Genomic DNA, 17,341 nt, shown 5'->3' with positions numbered 1-17,341 from the left:
TGTCTTCGAAAGCAATGCTGTAAAGGGGTGAATTGGATTTCTCTCCTTTGTTTTGTTTGTTTGTTTTGGGGTTTTTTTAAATAATTCTACTAATCTACCTGATGCACCAGACAATGAAGGCTCAGTAAAGTGGAGATTTTTAACACTGCAAATTTATGGGCTACGATGTTTTTTCTAATGGCTGCTGACTGATTGTGCAACTAATCTTATTTTACTAGTTTTCTTTTTTAATTACCTATTGAGAGCCACTTGGATGGAGTTCATAGAGCTTCAGACCCACAAACCACAAATTGAAAACTAAATTCCTTTAATTAGCTGAGCCAGAACTACCATAAAACATCTACATGGAGCTGGATTCTCAATACTTTTTTATGAGAAATAGAAAAAAGCCTCTTGCCAAATTCATAACATAATAGTAAACTTTATATTTTCTCTGGAATATTTTAAGAACACCTAAGAATGTGTTTTTCTACCCAGTCTACCTCTATTTGTGCAGTTATCTTAGCAGACTAATCAGCATTCTCATATTCTTAGAGAGTCATCCTTTATTACAAGGTGAAATGACACAAATCTCAAATATTTTATTGCAGTGGTTTGGGTCTAAAGACAAACATTTGATCTGTGGAGAAGTCAAAATCTAGCAAAATCTAGCATAAAGATGCCATATTCTCTTAACATATTGGTAATCTCTCAGGGTTTCAAAAATGCAAAGTTTATATTTTCAGTCTGAGCTGCCATTGTCTTACAGTGAGGAGAAAACTCCTTTTGCTGCTAACATTTAGTGTGGCAGGAGGCGTTCAGCTGTGCTTTTCATTTGGGATTGCTGAGTTAGCAGCATTATACATGACTTAAAGATTAAAATGTCACCCTAATGTCTGTCCAGTTCTGTCTTTTAAATAAAAAAGAGGCATATAATAAGTGCCATTAAAAAGAAATTGCTAAAAAATTGCTAAAGAAATTAATGTAGGTAAGGATGAGCACTTCTGTAATAGACTTGATGGCAGAATTCCTATCCTTTTTGTGTATGTGAGTGCAGCTTGGTTCATAGCAGGTATCACTAATTGTTTACTGAGGAGCACGTGCTTTTTTTTGTCTTCTGCCTAAGATGTACAATGAGTTTATGCCAAAGCATTTAAAGTTTGGAGCAGGACCCTTCTCTGTTTTATGCTGTTTATAGGCTTCTCACCGTGAGGGTACAGTTCAGGGACTGTCACAGAGCAGCACAAATGGATCTTATCACTTTAACCAAAATGTATAATGTGTGATAAAATGTATATGAAATACCATTTAGTACTGAGAAAGAAGTGGTTAAGAGGGATAAAATGGTGAAGGGCATTGTATCTTTCATACTAAAGAAAGAAAACCTAAGCAGTTTGTTACACCAGGGCCTGCTTTGGTCACAGACTGCACCAGGGCAGCTAAATGGCAGCAGCATCCAAAAAAGCATGGCTGTGCTCTCTTCTTGGCCATCCCACAGGCAAGGAGGACCTGGAGACCTGCTGCACCACACAATAGGCAGTGGGGGGACAAAGCCCAGCTCCCTCTGGTTGTTGCCCTTTCCCCGTCATCCAAGCTGAGCACTTAGACTCCAGCAACAGGATTTTTATTGCTGATATGGCAAAACTGAGTTTTGGTTACTTGAACACCTCTTAAAATAATGTATGACTTTATGACATTTTACCTTTCCCTTGTTTCTATAAATTACATACTGAGCTTTAAGGTAGGGAAGAATGGGTGGCTTTGAATGTACCTGGGAGTCACAGCACCTCTGGAGATGTGCTTTGTCATATGTGCAGGCAAACATGTGCCACCTGGGTGGAAGGGAGAGGTTTCTCCTTCTTTAGCCAGGGTTGTGGTTGTGGCAGTTCTGTGGCTCTCACACATTCTTGTCCTTCATTCTCTGCCTAAAGCATAGGCTGTACAGGATTCTGGCAAACAGAATGCACTTCTTGTGCAGGCACCCTTTTACTAGAGATCCATAGTGACAGGATTATATATGGTCTGCTAATTTTATATGCAAGACAATCTCTCCAGTCAAAACAGGAATTGGGGGTTTCTTCTTGGGTGGATTCTTTTTAATTTTTTGAGGTTTTTTGGTGTTTTGTTGGGATTTTTTTAATGTGCAGAGAGCAGTAATGACATTCTGTATGTCCAGTGTATCAGACTGTGCTTTTGAGAAATTCTGATGTCTAGATTTTTACCTGATTCTAAAATCTTGCAGTGATAGGTTCTATATTACAGGCTGAAGCTAATCAACAAAAGGGATATGTGACCAGAAGAAAGAGAGAAGAGTGGCCCTGGTGACAGTGACCTGAAAATTCTGTTCAGTGGTATTGTCAGGTCAGGCTCTGGGCCATGGAAATATCTGTTTCCTGAGCCTCTGCCTGTCACCTAGCTCTGGAAACTGCATAGGAGAGGTCCTGTATTAAATAATGTATGAGCTCTGTGCACTCCTTAAGACGAGTTGTCTCTCATAAGTAGTTTAACTATGTATTCAGAAATAAAGCATACTCAAGAATTAGGTAAGTTTGCTTTGGCTTTTTCTAGCTTTCAAGAGCCATTCTTCGTGACGGTTTATTGATAAAGAGCTTATTTTGGAAGAAAAAGAAGGAAAAGGTGAAAGGAGGATGATGGGAGTGGGATTGTTGAATTCTAAGAAAAAAGGACAAGGGAGGACCTCACATCTGTCTGCAGCTAAAAATAAAAGGTGATAGGACAAGTAGAAATGGACACAAGTCACAACCAAAGAAATCTAGTTAGACTTTAGGGAAAAGAGGAATCACAAGATCAGTCATGGTCTGACCTATGGATTAGACCACAAGACCCTCAGAGGTAACTAATATCTGAATAACAATTCTAGGAGGTTTTTGATATGTTATGTCTTGTACTGATGACATACTGATGATATCTCTGTGAAAAATCACACTGGCTCCTATTTTTTTTTTGCTTGTAAGATATAATTCTTTTTAGTCTCTTACTCTTTCTGCTGCTTTTGCTGATTAATATTTGTCCTTTTAAAATAAAGGGAAAAAAATAAAGTTTGGTTTATCCTGCTGTACCGATCCCATAATTGTGTCTTCTCACACTATAAACAAGTCATGATTAGGCACAGATAAATTCTTCAGTACAGCAAGTCCACCAACTTCAATGTTACGTAATATTCATCTGCCAGGATTATTAGATTGCGCACATGTGGCTCACTGAGTTATGGTTGTTGATGGAGTTTGTCTGGCAAATGTCCTGGCCACTATCCACATTCCTCCTGTTCTGAAAAACAGAGGACATGAGTCTACAAGTCTGGTGAGCCAAGTGCTTTCGTAACCTTTACATTTATTTTCATGTCTTTATTTTGGAAAGATATCTTCAAACTGAACTTTGTGGTTTTGCTGACAGACTTATTTATGGTAAAATCCAAATATAAAATATTTAATACTTCCGTCCTTCCCCCCCCCCCCCAAATTACTTGGAAAAAATATGACAAAAATTTTGAGAGCTCAAATGGTTAAATTACTATTCTCAATGCCAGCCTGAAAACTCAGCTGTGTTAAATCTTTGTCTCAAATGTGATTTTAATTTAAAAAGGAAGAACAGAAAACATGGAGAGAGGAAAACAAATTTTTGGCAGGAACATGACATGACTGGGGTAGAAAAAAATGGGAGTTCACTGTCTCTAAAGTATGTCATGATCTCACAAATGTCTAATACTAATACTAATTTCCTCACTGTGAAGTTTTCTCTGCACAGAGGTTAGAGCTGCTCTGGAAGACTCCCCATAGAATAATGAATAACCTGTTTGAAGAAGTGTGTGTGTGTGTGTGTGGGCTACAAAAAAGGGTAAAAAGGTTCAGGTTCATGTGCTTTTCCTGACAGTTGGGAACTAAGTTCTGTCTTGGAGCCTGCACAGACATTCTTCCTGCTATTCAGAGACAAGAGATGGTTTTGATACATCACAAACCCTGTTTGCTTTTGCTGTCACGAGCTCCCTGTGTTGTCTGAGTCTGGAGGAAGGTCTTATACTGCCTCTATCAGAAGTAAATGCTGAAAACCAGGAGATAGCCTCATACAGTAAAATCTGTGGCATTGAATCAGTCCAGTGTTCGGTTTTTCTAGTTTTTTACTCTTTTGGTGTTTTGTAGCAACTTCTTTAGATGTGCAGCCTGTTATGATGCACCTTACAGACCTGTTTTTTTCTAATTTTAAAATTTGTTGAGGTTGGTTGGTTTGGATTTTTTCCCCCTAGATCACATCTCCTTCATTACTTTTTAAGTCTTTAGTGCCTGTTTTAATAGGTGGTTTTAATGCCTGAAATACCCACTCTCTGCTTGAAAAAATGAAGAATGAAGAAATAAAACCTACAGATCTATGTTTGTTTTGTATATGTTATGTGTATGTTTTGTTCTGTCGGATAATAAAAGTGGAAGTGTACCTTGCTGATTAGTAGCTGCTCTGAAATAATAATTTTTACAATATGTACTTGCCTGTTTCTGCGAAAAGAAATATACTTTAGGATACAGCATAGGATCCTAAAAATAAGTTAATACACAAATTAAAATGTGAAAGGTAGTGTTTCAAGATCCCACTGTGACAGGTTGTTCTAAACTCTGTAGGATTTTTTTTGGTGTTTGTTTTTAAACTCTCATCTGTGAAGTCCTTTGCTGTAAGATTCCTGTATTGATCTGTCCTTTCTTTTACTAAAATGTATTCCCCTGTTCACTTTGCTGCTGCCTATAGGTTAGACTTCATCACTGAGTCTTTGTGAGACCTGGATTTTTTTATGGCAGGAAATTATTGGAAAAACTGTAAAAATGAGATATAATCATAACTGCCCCTTATAGTTTAGTTTACCTTATCATGTCTTTGTTTATGTCCTTCATCAAAGTTCCATATTTATCCATTTTGCATGCCTATCTGAGAGATGCAGAGAATCTGTCTCTTCCAATAGGGTTTTACAATTACCTGCAGTCCTAATTAAAATAATTTTTCATGTTGGCATCCTTTTTAGGCGATATAAAACTATTCTGGAGGCTAAATTATTATTTATTTTCATGCTAAATAAAGCTTTCCTATCTTTGCCCTTTATTTCCTGCCTCTTAGCCATCATCCCACTTTTTGGAAGGCAGCTTCCATGAGCAGCAAATGTGTTAACAGGAATTGAAAGGATTTATACGAGGGTGCAAGAACAAAATACTTTGAATTGCCTTTTGCTAGGAAAGAAAAAGAGGTAGCTTTTTATAACCACACTTAGACAGCTCTAACAGGGCATATGTCATTTTGAAATAGAGTTAAAGCTGAAACTGCTATAGGCATAAAACAAACAAGGCATTTGGGGGTCTAACATTATTTCAGCTGAGCCTATGCTCTTTCATGTCTAATTGCTTAATTACAGTTTACTGTACATTTTAATGACATAGACTCTGAATCACTCAAGCTAAAGCAATGTATGATGCTGTGGTGCTCTGCATTTTTCCAGTCTAAGTGGAATTCATTAATGTGCCTAGTCAAGCAAATGAAACGATCTTTTGTGCCATTTGCTCTTGTTCCTTCCTGGTTTTCTCAACTCACTAGCATCTTTGTGGGGGTTAACAGCTTTGCAAGGAAAGGGATAACAAGTGAATAATGAGTTACTTTTTTTCTGTGGTATTGAAAACAAGAATAATATTGATTCACAATTCAGATTATTTCAGCATTTAGCAGAAAACAGCAGATTTCCATTTTTCAAATACAGATCCCTGATTTGTTGATTTATCTTGGTCACTGGAGCGTGTTATAGTCTTAACTCACTATTGAACGTCCAGATAGTCCTTCAGGGCAGCGTTAAAACCTTGTTGATGTTCAACAAATTATTTCACCATTCATTAAACTGTAAATTGGTAAGTCAGTTCCTACCATCTTTCAGTTTATTTCATTTTCCTTTTTTTTTTTTCTTTTTCCTTTTCATTTTTTCTCTTTACTTTTTCCCCTCTTTCATGAAAGAAAACACAAATGCTACACAGCTGCTTTGAAATTTGGATGCTTTTGTTTGTAGTGAACCCATGATTTCAATATAGATTATTTATTACTACAACTAAGTAGCTACAAGAGTGGTAAGGAAGTATTTTTGTAGCCTGCCAATGAACTCACCAGTTTTTGGTATACTGTGACAAATTATGATGGCTCCATGGCATATTACAAATGAGAGTTACAAACAGATTTCTCTTTTGCTGGGTTCTAGTGATTTTTAAGTGCTTTGTTTGAGGTCATCATAGACAGAGTTCAAATTAAAGCTTGGCTGTAGTCAGAGTGATAAATATTTTGTTGACATTCATTAAAAGTATCAGCAGCTATTTTGGATGATACACTTCAAAGAGAAACAGTAGCAGATTCTTTCTTCCTCATTAGTCCATCAGGTGTACCCTAACCAAGGGAGAAAGGGAGCATTAATAAAAAACCAACCTCATTGAAATCAGGCATGGAAGTAAAATGTTTCAAACAAATCAGTAATGAAACTATATTTGACATCTACAGGACCCATACCTATAAAAGCAAAATTCCCTTCCTGGGTTTTCTTGAGAGACAATGGATTGTTTGTTGCAGTGGAGCCAGTTCCAGAGAAGATCATGTTCCTTGCTCTTCCCTGGGAATTGCCCAAGACTTGTATGCAACAGCTGTGTGCATTGGCTGCTTCCTCCTCCAAACCAGTAGCTGGAGGACTGGGACTCTGCTCCAGTCCCAGAGTAAAGTAGAAGGGTGGAGCCTGAAGAACAGAGCAGTAAGTGGGGCAAGGCTGGCACATGAACCTGGGCCTAGCCAGGCAGCAATGTGGCATCACAGTGCTTCTAGTAATGGTAATGGTTAGGTTAGGTTTTGTGCACATTGCTATTTGCACTTGCATGCAGCTTTTCTGTGCTCCACAGACTCTTATCCCATTGCTATCAGGCCATGGGAAACAGAATATGGGTTTGCACAGTGCAAAACTCATCTATCATTATCCCCTCATCTTCTTCCAAGGGGTGGTGAGGGAAAGTACCCACATGACTGCAGTGCACTGCCTTGTTTTCACAGGGATGTTTGCCATGGAGATTTCATGGTGATAATGTCCTGCCTCACTGTACAGATTATACAGCCCTGTGAGGAAAAGGGGAAAAGCAACAGAGAAATGGCCTGTGCATGGAGAGGTTAGGCAGGAGGTGGTGGTCATTGTCATGATCACTCATGCTGCTTTGGACCAGGCTTGCAGAAGGTTTCTCACCTGGAGACCACATCTACTCTTACAGTAGAGATGCTTTATCTTTGCTGTGCCAGTGCGTGACGTGCAGTCTTGTGACACCGAGCCTGCTTCTTGCCTGTTTATTTTATTTCCTTAGGAGCAGGACATAGGTTATGAAAAGGAGATACAGAAAATGGAGGCTTAAGTTGGTGCCACAGGTGCAAATGAAAATCTTTGCCTGGTGCCAATCTTAAATTGTTGGGAGAAATCAGTTGCTGTTAGATCAATTTGTAAAAAGATATTTTCTGCCTTACCTAGACAAATCTTTATATTTGCAGCTTCATCACCACAAGACTCATTTTTTAGTGCTGTCCCTATTTTTCTCCAGTCCAATTTTCAAGTGCCAAAATGAACAATTTTTCACTTTGAAAAGTATGCAAACTTTTGGAACTGGAGATGAAAATTAGTGCCTCTGATCCCTGGCATTTCCTTGCATCCCCCTGTCACTGGCTTTGCCAGAGGAACACAGGTTTGTGCTTTCCTTTGCTTGTGATGTGCTCCCAGGTGCAGCCTAGGGTGCGCCTTTCCAGGCCTCTCCATTTCTTATAAACAGAAATAACTGTTATATAACATCATAAGTCAGGACTTTTCCTTTCTATTTAAACTTTCAGACACTCACACAAGCAAAAGTGAAACAGGATAATCATTCTCAATTTCCATTTTTAGGTATAATGGTCATGTACCTTGTAGATCAGTGAAAGAGAGTAGGATTTCCAGCATGCAGTACAAACCAAGACTTAAAAGCCTAAGTCCCATTAGTGCAATTGGTGTGGCTGGCTTTCTCCCCAATGAAAATAGATCTATTGCATGCATCTCAGATCCACTTAATTGCTGCTTACAATTGAATTTTTCTCATGGGTCAAACTCTAGTTCTGCCCACCACAGTGCAATGCTGGCTGTTACCAGACATCAGCAAGAGCAAGATTCCTTCAAAATGAAAGTTCACTTCCAGGAAATCCAAGCTTCTGCTTAGATATATTAAAGCAATTTTACTGGCAGCTGTAAGATACTCTGGTTTTAAACCCCAGTATAAAATTCTCTGCTGTTAAAATCATTCAATAAGTGAATGTGAAGTCTCTTTATATGTTCTTTTTGTAGTTTTGAATTTACACATGCTCCGTTTTTTTCAATCATGAAAGACACCTCTCAGCAGCTAAGAGGAAGTAATGATATTGCAAATTTCTATTTTTTAATGCCAGTGTGGCCAAAGGGCCCCTTGGCTTTGTCTGTGTCTCGTGTCAGAATTGTTCTGTGTAGTTGTTTTGAAGATGCTGCTCTGGTTTATCTTCTGCCCTAAGGAACTGGTCTTTAACTTCTTCTCTATGGAAAATCCTGTTTTTGGTGTGACTGACAAATGCAATCATATCTTGCTAGTCACACTGATACAGGCTTTCAAGGGGTTTGGCAGGGAGGATTGATTTAGCACAGTGTCTGTGGAAGTGTTTTTTGCAACAAGTATAGATTTTTGCTGGAGCCCAGGTGTTCCTGTAGCTTAAAATTAGGGATGAATTCCCGCTCGTCCTTATCCTTACACTGTTCCATCTACAGGAGGATTATGTGCTCCTTCAAGGGCAGGCACACATTAAAAGAAAGTGTTTGATCTTGAATAGACCTTCTGCAATGGAAACCAAAATAATCATCACGGCTCTGCTGCCAAAGCCCAGCTAAACTTTCCGAGGCATTATGGTAGCAGTGTACTGGAACCACTTTCTTAGGGAAAGCTTGTTTTGGCCAAAGAGAGCATGCATGGCAGCAAGTAAAATAGCAGCCTGTGTCATTTAATTCTCCTGTATGACTTTGTTTTGGATTTCACTATGTCTTTATTGACTCATCTGGATAGCAATTATGTCGTGTGCCAAATTGGTATTGTGTACATAAGAATCATTCTCAAATACAATTCCAAGCCCACAGACTTGTTCCAAAGATCTGAGCATGTTACTGAATACATTAATGCAATCAAATTGCAGAATGCATTAACAAATCTATAGTTTCTTTTAACTTTAAGCCCTCTAGGACTGTGAAAATCTGTAACAGTGAAATAGTTGTGACAGCATTCCCATCCACATGTTAGCAAAGTCTCAGTAACAGCTTAACCCAAAAGAAGCAGTGCTTACACTAATGTACCATAACTATTAAAAAGAGAAAGGGAAAAGTAACAATAATTGAGAGGCCAGAGAGAGAAAATTCATTAGTCAGAGCAGAATAAATGTTCAGTTAATATCAGTCTGTCAGGATAGGAAAAGCTCTAAACCTAAATCCACATAATTCTCTCGGATCTCATCTACAAATTCACATTAGTCATGAATACCTAATACACTGATTAAAAAAGTACATATCTAAGCTAAGTAGGCTAAAATATTTAAAAACCAGTAGAAAGACCATCTACTGGTATTTGTGATTACATGGTTTCTGTACCAAACAACTAAAACAAAACAGGTAAAAGAAGTGAAAACTGCAGAAATTGTGTCTTGTGTACAGCCTCCTAATTGCTAGCAGGCATTTTTTTTTACATGGTTCTTTAGAGAACAGATGGCATCCCGATGGCATCCCTGTTATTTGTAAATTGGTTTTCAGTACTGCAGAAATTAATATAACTCTGCAAGTTATTACCTTTTAAGCTGTGCTCTTCCTTAGCATCAGATTTGTGCATTGTAACATCCATAGCCAGACATTTTCTGATTTTATTTATTTTTAATGGATTATTTTGTTTTCTGTTGTTTTTTGGGTTTTTTAATGGTTTGGGGTTTTTTTGTTTTTTTGTTTTTTTTCCTAAGGTAGGGAAAGCTTGTTCAAAAAGATCAATGTCCTTCCAGAACTGGTGATATATAATGACAGTGAGTTCCAGATTGATCTTTATTCTTCTGTATTTTTTTTTCCAGCAATATTCAGAAATTCCACTTCATACTTATATTGAAAACAAAAAGGGAATATTTTTAGAAGCATTTAAAAAAAAATTACATGGTCAGAGTTACAGACTACATTATATTATTTTAAAAGAGGGATAATGTTCTAATACATACCAGTACATAAAGGAAACTATAATGGCACTTCCTGGAAATTCAGAAATTATTTCTGCCTATAAGTCTTTCTTTTTTTTTTTTTTATAAGGTTGAAAATATTGACAAGGTGATGCTTCTTGCAGTGAGAAACTTGATCTACTTACCTTATTAATGAAAAAGCAAAAGGGTGACATTTTGTATTTCAGGGAAATACAGGTGAAAGTATTTATTCTAGAAGAGAGCCACCTAATTTAGCAGTAAGACATAAAGGGTCCTAATGACTGAAGGCTTCAATCTTATATATTTTGACTTGAAATGAGACTTGATTTTAAAATCATTAGAACAGAAGAGAAAAAGATAATATCTTGCACAGGTATTTGGCAGATTTTCCTTCATGCAGAATATCTAGAGTGGTTAGCCTGTCTTTCTAAATGCTATAGGCATTCAGCTGACTGGAGGTTGTAGGCTTGATCCAGAGATGGAGATGTGTGTCTGCACAGTGAGCTATCCCTGGTCCTCTGCCAGTTCTCCCAGCATCCAGAACATCCATTCCTGGACCTGCACAACTTTTGTAGTTTGAAATCTTATGGAGAATTTAGGGTCAGGTCAAGTCAAGGACTCAAAGTTCTCTGTTTTAAGGACAGCATGAAGGTAAACCATGCTGAAATTTGGTGACAGACACAAACTAGCTACTGAAAAGCAGTCCAGAGCAGCTTTTTAACTTGTGTGGCCAGTTCTGGATCTATGTAAGTGTGAATCTGAGCAGGTTATATTCAGCCAAAAAAATTGAGAGAGTGCACCTGCATGGTGAGTGACCCCTGAGGGGTGATATATGGATCCTCACCCCTGTTGCTGCCTTCCAGAACAAGTGCCCCCAGCACTGCCTTTGGGGAGCTCTGAGGGCTTTAGCTCCATGTGGAAACCACAGGTGCATGGTCCTGTCCCATGCACACACCTGCAGGGTTGTGCCGTGTCCTGTCCCAGGGCCAGGCGGGGAATGCCATTGCAGGTGAGGGGTGGCTGAGGCTCTCCCAGACTGCTGAACAGGGCAGGAGGACCCGGCTCACACAGCACCTGAGCAGGTATTTGTTTGTGTAACCCCCTCCTTTGCTTTTTTGTTCTTTTGCCCATCCACACCAAAGCTGCACTTTACCTGAGAAGGTGATTTGTAGCACTTTTTATTCTCTTTTGCATCATAAAATACTGTAAAGGAATACATATACTAATTGTTAGAGAATATCAGTGAATGAATGAATGAAAGACAGTGTTGTTATCATTTTAATTGCATTTTGTCCAAGGCATCAAATGATGTTTTGTTCCTCATTCCCCCATAAGGGGTATTTTGGTGTTGTCTGTGTGCAGGGCACTCGATTGTAAGTGTTGCTGTAGAAACATGCATGAAACATGGAGGGAAGGGAGAGCTGGCTGTGGAGAGAGAGAAGCTTGGAAATGCACGCATTTGTCTTGAAAGCACATTGTAAATGCAACTCTTAAGGTGAATTTCTGCCTTAATAAGGAGCTAGGTTGGGGTTTCTTTCTTCAGTAGAGTTTTTCCTTGTACCTTTCCAGCACTAATTGCAGGAAACATTCCCCCTCCTGGAATCATAAGTGATGTCAAAAATCACTCTGGTCTGTAACTCTTTGAAGTAATGGCAGGTAATTTTGAGCTATTTAGTTGTTTCCTTTGTTAATAAAAGGAGTGGTGGGATAACTGCACCTAGATATTACCAAGCACTTAAAATGCCAAGAAGTTCTGAGAATGAATGAAATGTGACAGTGACCCAAACCAGTTTGATCTCACATTTCACTCAAGTACATGGCAACTGCCAACTGCAATGGTCCTGGACAGTTGCCATCATATACCAAGGTACAGTACCTGTTACTTGAATGTGTAAATCTGCATATTCACTGGCTGTCACAGCAACATGCAGCTAAATTGACCTTAAAATTATCATCTTCATACATGGCCTGGGAGGATCTCTGTAAACCATTTTATACTGTCCATTCTCTTCCTGTGCAGTGAGCTGGGAGGGAATGCCATTCTCTGAGGCTGCTAATTCTACACCAGACATGAATGCAGAGATGTTTTTGAGTTAAAAGGTAGTGTCAACATCAAAAGTTTTATTCTGGAGTCACGGTGGAAGCAATAGGGAGGAGAGTCTCAAAGAAATCGGTAATTGAATTATTAAAACTATTATAAGAGGAAAGAAGTCTGTATCTTGGTTCTGATTGATTTTCACCACATCCCTTTCAGTCACAGAAAAATGTAATGTTCCAGTTTGTTCTGCAAATATTGTCACGATCATGAATTTCTCGCTTTAACTTATTACAAGGCTATCATGCAGTGGATTTTTAATTAAAAAATAAAAGGCCAGACAGCTTTTTTTCAATTGGACCACTCAGTTTGCATTTCAATCTTTTTTATGGATTCCTTGTTGAGCCCTTGGTTGTACATCTCTTACACCCTCTGCATCTACCCTTTGGCGTGGTTTGAAATGAGAGAGTAGAATTGTCTCATTCAAATTCAGCAGACTTTTCTACCTAAAAATTCCCACACACCTCTTTTTTGCAATCCAGTTATACAGGAGCAGAGAAACAATGCTTGCAACAACAGAGGGAGCATTCATGAAAAAATGAAACTAGGCACCGATTGCCGGAGATAGAGCCCCCAACAAGCCACTTTAAGTTATATGGTTCTCACTGATTTAACTCCCAAAAGAAGAAAGAACTCACAATTAAACTGCATGAAAATTGGAGGTTCTGTGTCGTATGTGGTCTCAGAGTTATGTGGCAACATTTACCTCCCTGCTGAGTTTTCACTTTCAAGCAGTTTAGCTGTACGTGTGTGTCTAGTTTATTGCTTATTTTATTTTTTTCTTGCCTTGTTTTTCTTTCACCAACCCTATTCCCCAGGATGTTATTTCTGGTAGCGGGATGCAGGGTTTGTATGAATGACTCCACAGGGGTTCTCCTGCTCTGTATTCTGCAGGGGTTCTCCTTGAAACCCCTTAAAGCCTGCTGGCAGCAAGCAGACACAGCTGACATGTGACCTCACAACAGCTTTCCTCCGGCGCTGCACAACACCCTCTGGAATATTGTTACTAATTCTTGTTTGTTAAACCCTGACACTGTGCCAGACAGAAATACCAAGCCAGTTCTGGTTTCAGAGATCCGAAATCGGGAGACATATAGAAGGGTAAATGCATGGGGAGGCTGAAGCAAAGAAATTCATATGTAGGTGGGATGTGTATGGTGACTGCATAAAACACTGTCAAAGTCCCCTGACCACAAAATCAAACTTCCAAACAGATTTATAGCAGGTGACTTGCAGTAGGTTTAGCAGCAGTGCATTTGTACCTGAATAAGAATGTTAATAATCCAGAGGAAGGTGCTGGAGAAGGAGAAGGAGCTTAACAGCAATAAGACCACACTTTGATGAGCTGGCAAGTGCTCTCCTAATAAGTTCAAATCAACTGACTACAACAGGACAGTTTTCATCTTGTTTAAATGGTGGTGAACTACCTGTGTCTGCTGGGGCTACTTTGATTTACATGACACCAAAAGCTGACGTCTTGGGATTTTTCAAATATTTCTATTTGAATTTTAATAAGCCGGTATTCCCTTATTTCCTTTCAGAAATGACTGTGAACTCTGTTTATAAGCCTGCAATATATATTTATTACTTTCCATGCAAACTATGTACAGGTACCTATGTAATGAGCACTATCAATCCTTTATAAAAATAGAAATGTTTGCCACATTTTCTTGTAAATAAGTTATCCTGTCCAGTTGTCTACTCACTCTATATCTGCTCTGTTTATATGCTTCCTACTCCCATTATCAGGGAGTTTCTCACTGCCTTACAGAAATGTGGTAAGTAGCTTGACAAATGTTTGTCATATGCAGTTCATTCTTTTTCTCCCTTCTCTAGGTGGTTGATTGTTTATCCAACAGTGTTGTACTTTTAAGATGATTTTGTAAATCATGTGTGCACCACATATATGCTATAAAATACTGTGTTAACAAAATCAATGAGTGTCTACAGCACTTAGAAAAAAAAAAGACAGGGAGGCTTTTTAGCTCCCACTGAAGATTGTTCTGGTCTGAAAATTTTCTTCTGCGCCACTGAGCTTCATTCGGTTGTGATAAACTCTTCTTCTGTCTGTAGCTATAGTAGCCTTGTTATAGAAGGAGATCATTAGATTTCTTGGCTGAAAGAAATAGCACAGGGAAGCTGAGATGGCATTTTAAAGTTTGTCACTGTAGAAGCAAAGATCTCTATCACTCTTGGCTTAGAGCTCCTTGCCAGTTGATTGCTTCAATTGCTCCATCATAGGCCAGCTGGCAAGAAACAAAGTCGGTCATCATTTGGGAAGGAAAGAAGACATCAATACATGTGGCTTTTTTATCTATCCCTAATCATGGCAAATACCTAAACATGATTCATTCATTGTTTATTACTTTGTAGTTCTATATGTCCTTAGGAGATTATTATTTGTGTATCACTTCTATTTTTTTAATACTGAGAATATTTGTTTGATGTATATAAGATTGTAGTTTTACATCCTGTTCTTTGTGGGACATAAAAAACATCTTTAGGAAAGCTGCAAAATTCCAATTCTATAGTATTAAAATTTCTGTCATTTTTCTCATGCTTTTGGTAAACTATATGTGATTTTTTTCCTGTGCTACAAGTGCTTATTTTAATCATTATACCATTTTCCCTCATGTTTGTTCATTATGAATGCATTCAAGACCCTGTGAAGTAAAAGAAAGAAGAAAAGTCAGTTTACATTAACAAGCAGAAGAGAACTTATGTTAACTCGCTTCTACATTAGAATTTTTTCAGTAATTTTTACATTTGTTTGAGATTACCTTTTAATCTGTAGGGCAGGAACCACAGTAAGTCTGTTATACTTGATGGCAGTAGTTCATGCAGAATGAATAGACTGTGATAGATTGCTTCCTTTAAACAATTGAAGTAAACAGATGGAAATTTTTACCTTGAGACCTAATAAGAAATGATGAATGAGAACTTCTGTGGAAATGGAAGTAAGGTGTACTTTCCTAGAGCATAGCAAAGTGCTGAGAGATCCCTGGGAATATGATGAAAAGCAGGCAAGCAGCACGATGGGAAATACACATTTTGCAAGTAGAGAAAGTGAGGCACTCAGTGAAGCATGACTTCACATAGAATCCTAAAATATCCTTAGTTGGAAGGAACCCACAAGGATCATCGAGTGCATTCATCTAAAAAGTGATGACAACTGGGCTAAAAGAAATTTCTCTTTAATCCCAGTTTTTTCTATTTTATTCTCTTTTTATAAGATTAAAAAGAAAGCAGCTCTTTCAAATCTCAAATAATTTAGATAGAAAGATGTGGTGGCATTCTTAGGCTTTAAGACACTTTCTCTTCTGTGAGGAAATTATTATCTAAAATGCAGTTTCAGTCATTGAATTTCTTCTAGTTCCAAGCTGGGACTCCATGACATTTTAATTTTAGGCTCTGATAACCAATATGTTCCAGTTCTCATATCCGTTGAATTATTTGTTAGATTTGGGGTATGGCCTAGGTTTGACAAATTGTTTCCAATTACAGTGTCACCACCACAAAACAAGATGACCAACATGGTCAGGCCTACTCCTTGCTAAGGGCACCTGACCATCTTTTGCTGCTTATTAGAACTGAGTCTTCTATCCCTGTGCTGGAAGCCTGTTAATGGAGGTTACAAGAATTTGCACACATTCAATACTCCCACTACAGATGCTGTTAAATTAACTTAAATAAACACTTGTTAATGACAGCTAAAGGTAAAACACAGAGAAATTCACCAAATTGCTTGGAGTGCTATAAAAGGCTTAGTGCATTCCTACAATGTCCCAGTATAGATGGAATTCACTCAGTTAAATCAATAGCCTGCAGTTTATGTTTACAAAAATGGCAATCTCCATTTAATGAATCAAATTGTCTTTGTTTTACTCAGCAACAGTCAGACACACTGTGCACAATTAAATTACTTCTTTAGAGTTGTCTCTGTCTTTTTTCCTTCCTTCTACTCCTGCCACTTTTTCTTATTTTCCTGTAAATTCAATGAAAGGAATTCTGACTCCTTGCAGCATATGCTCAGTAATAATGGTGATGCTCTCAGTCCCTCTTGGAATGCACTGCACAAACTGCAGAAGACAACTTTCACTTCTCCCCTTGGTTATGTTTGATTGCCTGTTCTTTACCCCAAAACACAGTAAAAACACTGCTGATGGATAGACTGCATTCATTTTACATATGACATTTGTAACAGCATTTTAAGCAGATGTATTCAGCATGAAGCTCCCTCAATTAATGTATCTGAAATCACCAGTTTTACTGCAGCATTCAGAATGTTTATTTATTTAAAAATGTAATAACTTGATGATATAGCTCTAACTGCATGAGTGGTTTAGGGATGTACACATGCCTGCCTCCAGGAGGTGGAGTTAACCTTCCTGAGTGATGCCAATTTGTTATTTCACTACTTTCCACTTTGATAGTCAGGTAAGCAGCTGTTCTTCTACTGAATAAACACCTTGTAGTCGTGTGAAAATAAGGAGGCAGCTTCATATACCTGATTTAAAAATGTGTGCAACTCCAAGGGGAAGGATGATCCATCGAGTGAAATAGTAGATGAGGGCTTGGCTTAACTGTGTCATTTGCTCTTCTCCTTTTTCACTGTCTGATGTTTTCCAGACTATTGTAGTCAAAATCAGAAAATCTATATAACTTAAGTGCATACATTTTTTGCTAGGTATGAGTCTGACTTACTTTTTGGGAATCATGAACTGTAGCTGCCTATGGAGCTGAGTTAGCCTGAGTCTAATTGGTTAATTACCTAGGATGTCCTTGTAACTAGTGGAGAGATTTGAGTCAGCCCAGTCTAAAGAAGGTGTGTGAAATTCTGGAACAAATGAACTTCTGGATCTGCTGGGGTGTTGTCTTTCAATGTTGTAGGAACTGAAGCATCTAATTTGGACTATGTATAGCTACTAACTTTGAGTTACAGAAGTTAAGTGAGGTAAATCCATCTGATTTCATTCTTCTCTGTGGTCAGGACAGTAGATG

General features: G+C 38.2%; 1 protein-coding gene across 1 annotated transcript in view; it reads left to right on the top strand.

Moving 5' to 3' along the window:
- The window catches only part of PLXDC2 (plexin domain containing 2), a 253,159-nt gene that overhangs the window by 47,647 nt on the left and 188,171 nt on the right, over window positions 1-17,341 (top strand). The gene's annotated exons all lie outside the window — the stretch shown is intronic.

The sequence above is a fragment of the Molothrus aeneus genome, chromosome 1 (assembly GCF_037042795.1).
Source record: "Molothrus aeneus isolate 106 chromosome 1, BPBGC_Maene_1.0, whole genome shotgun sequence".
NCBI lineage: Eukaryota > Metazoa > Chordata > Aves > Passeriformes > Icteridae > Molothrus > Molothrus aeneus.
This window is presented reverse-complemented; position numbering and strand designations above follow the sequence as displayed.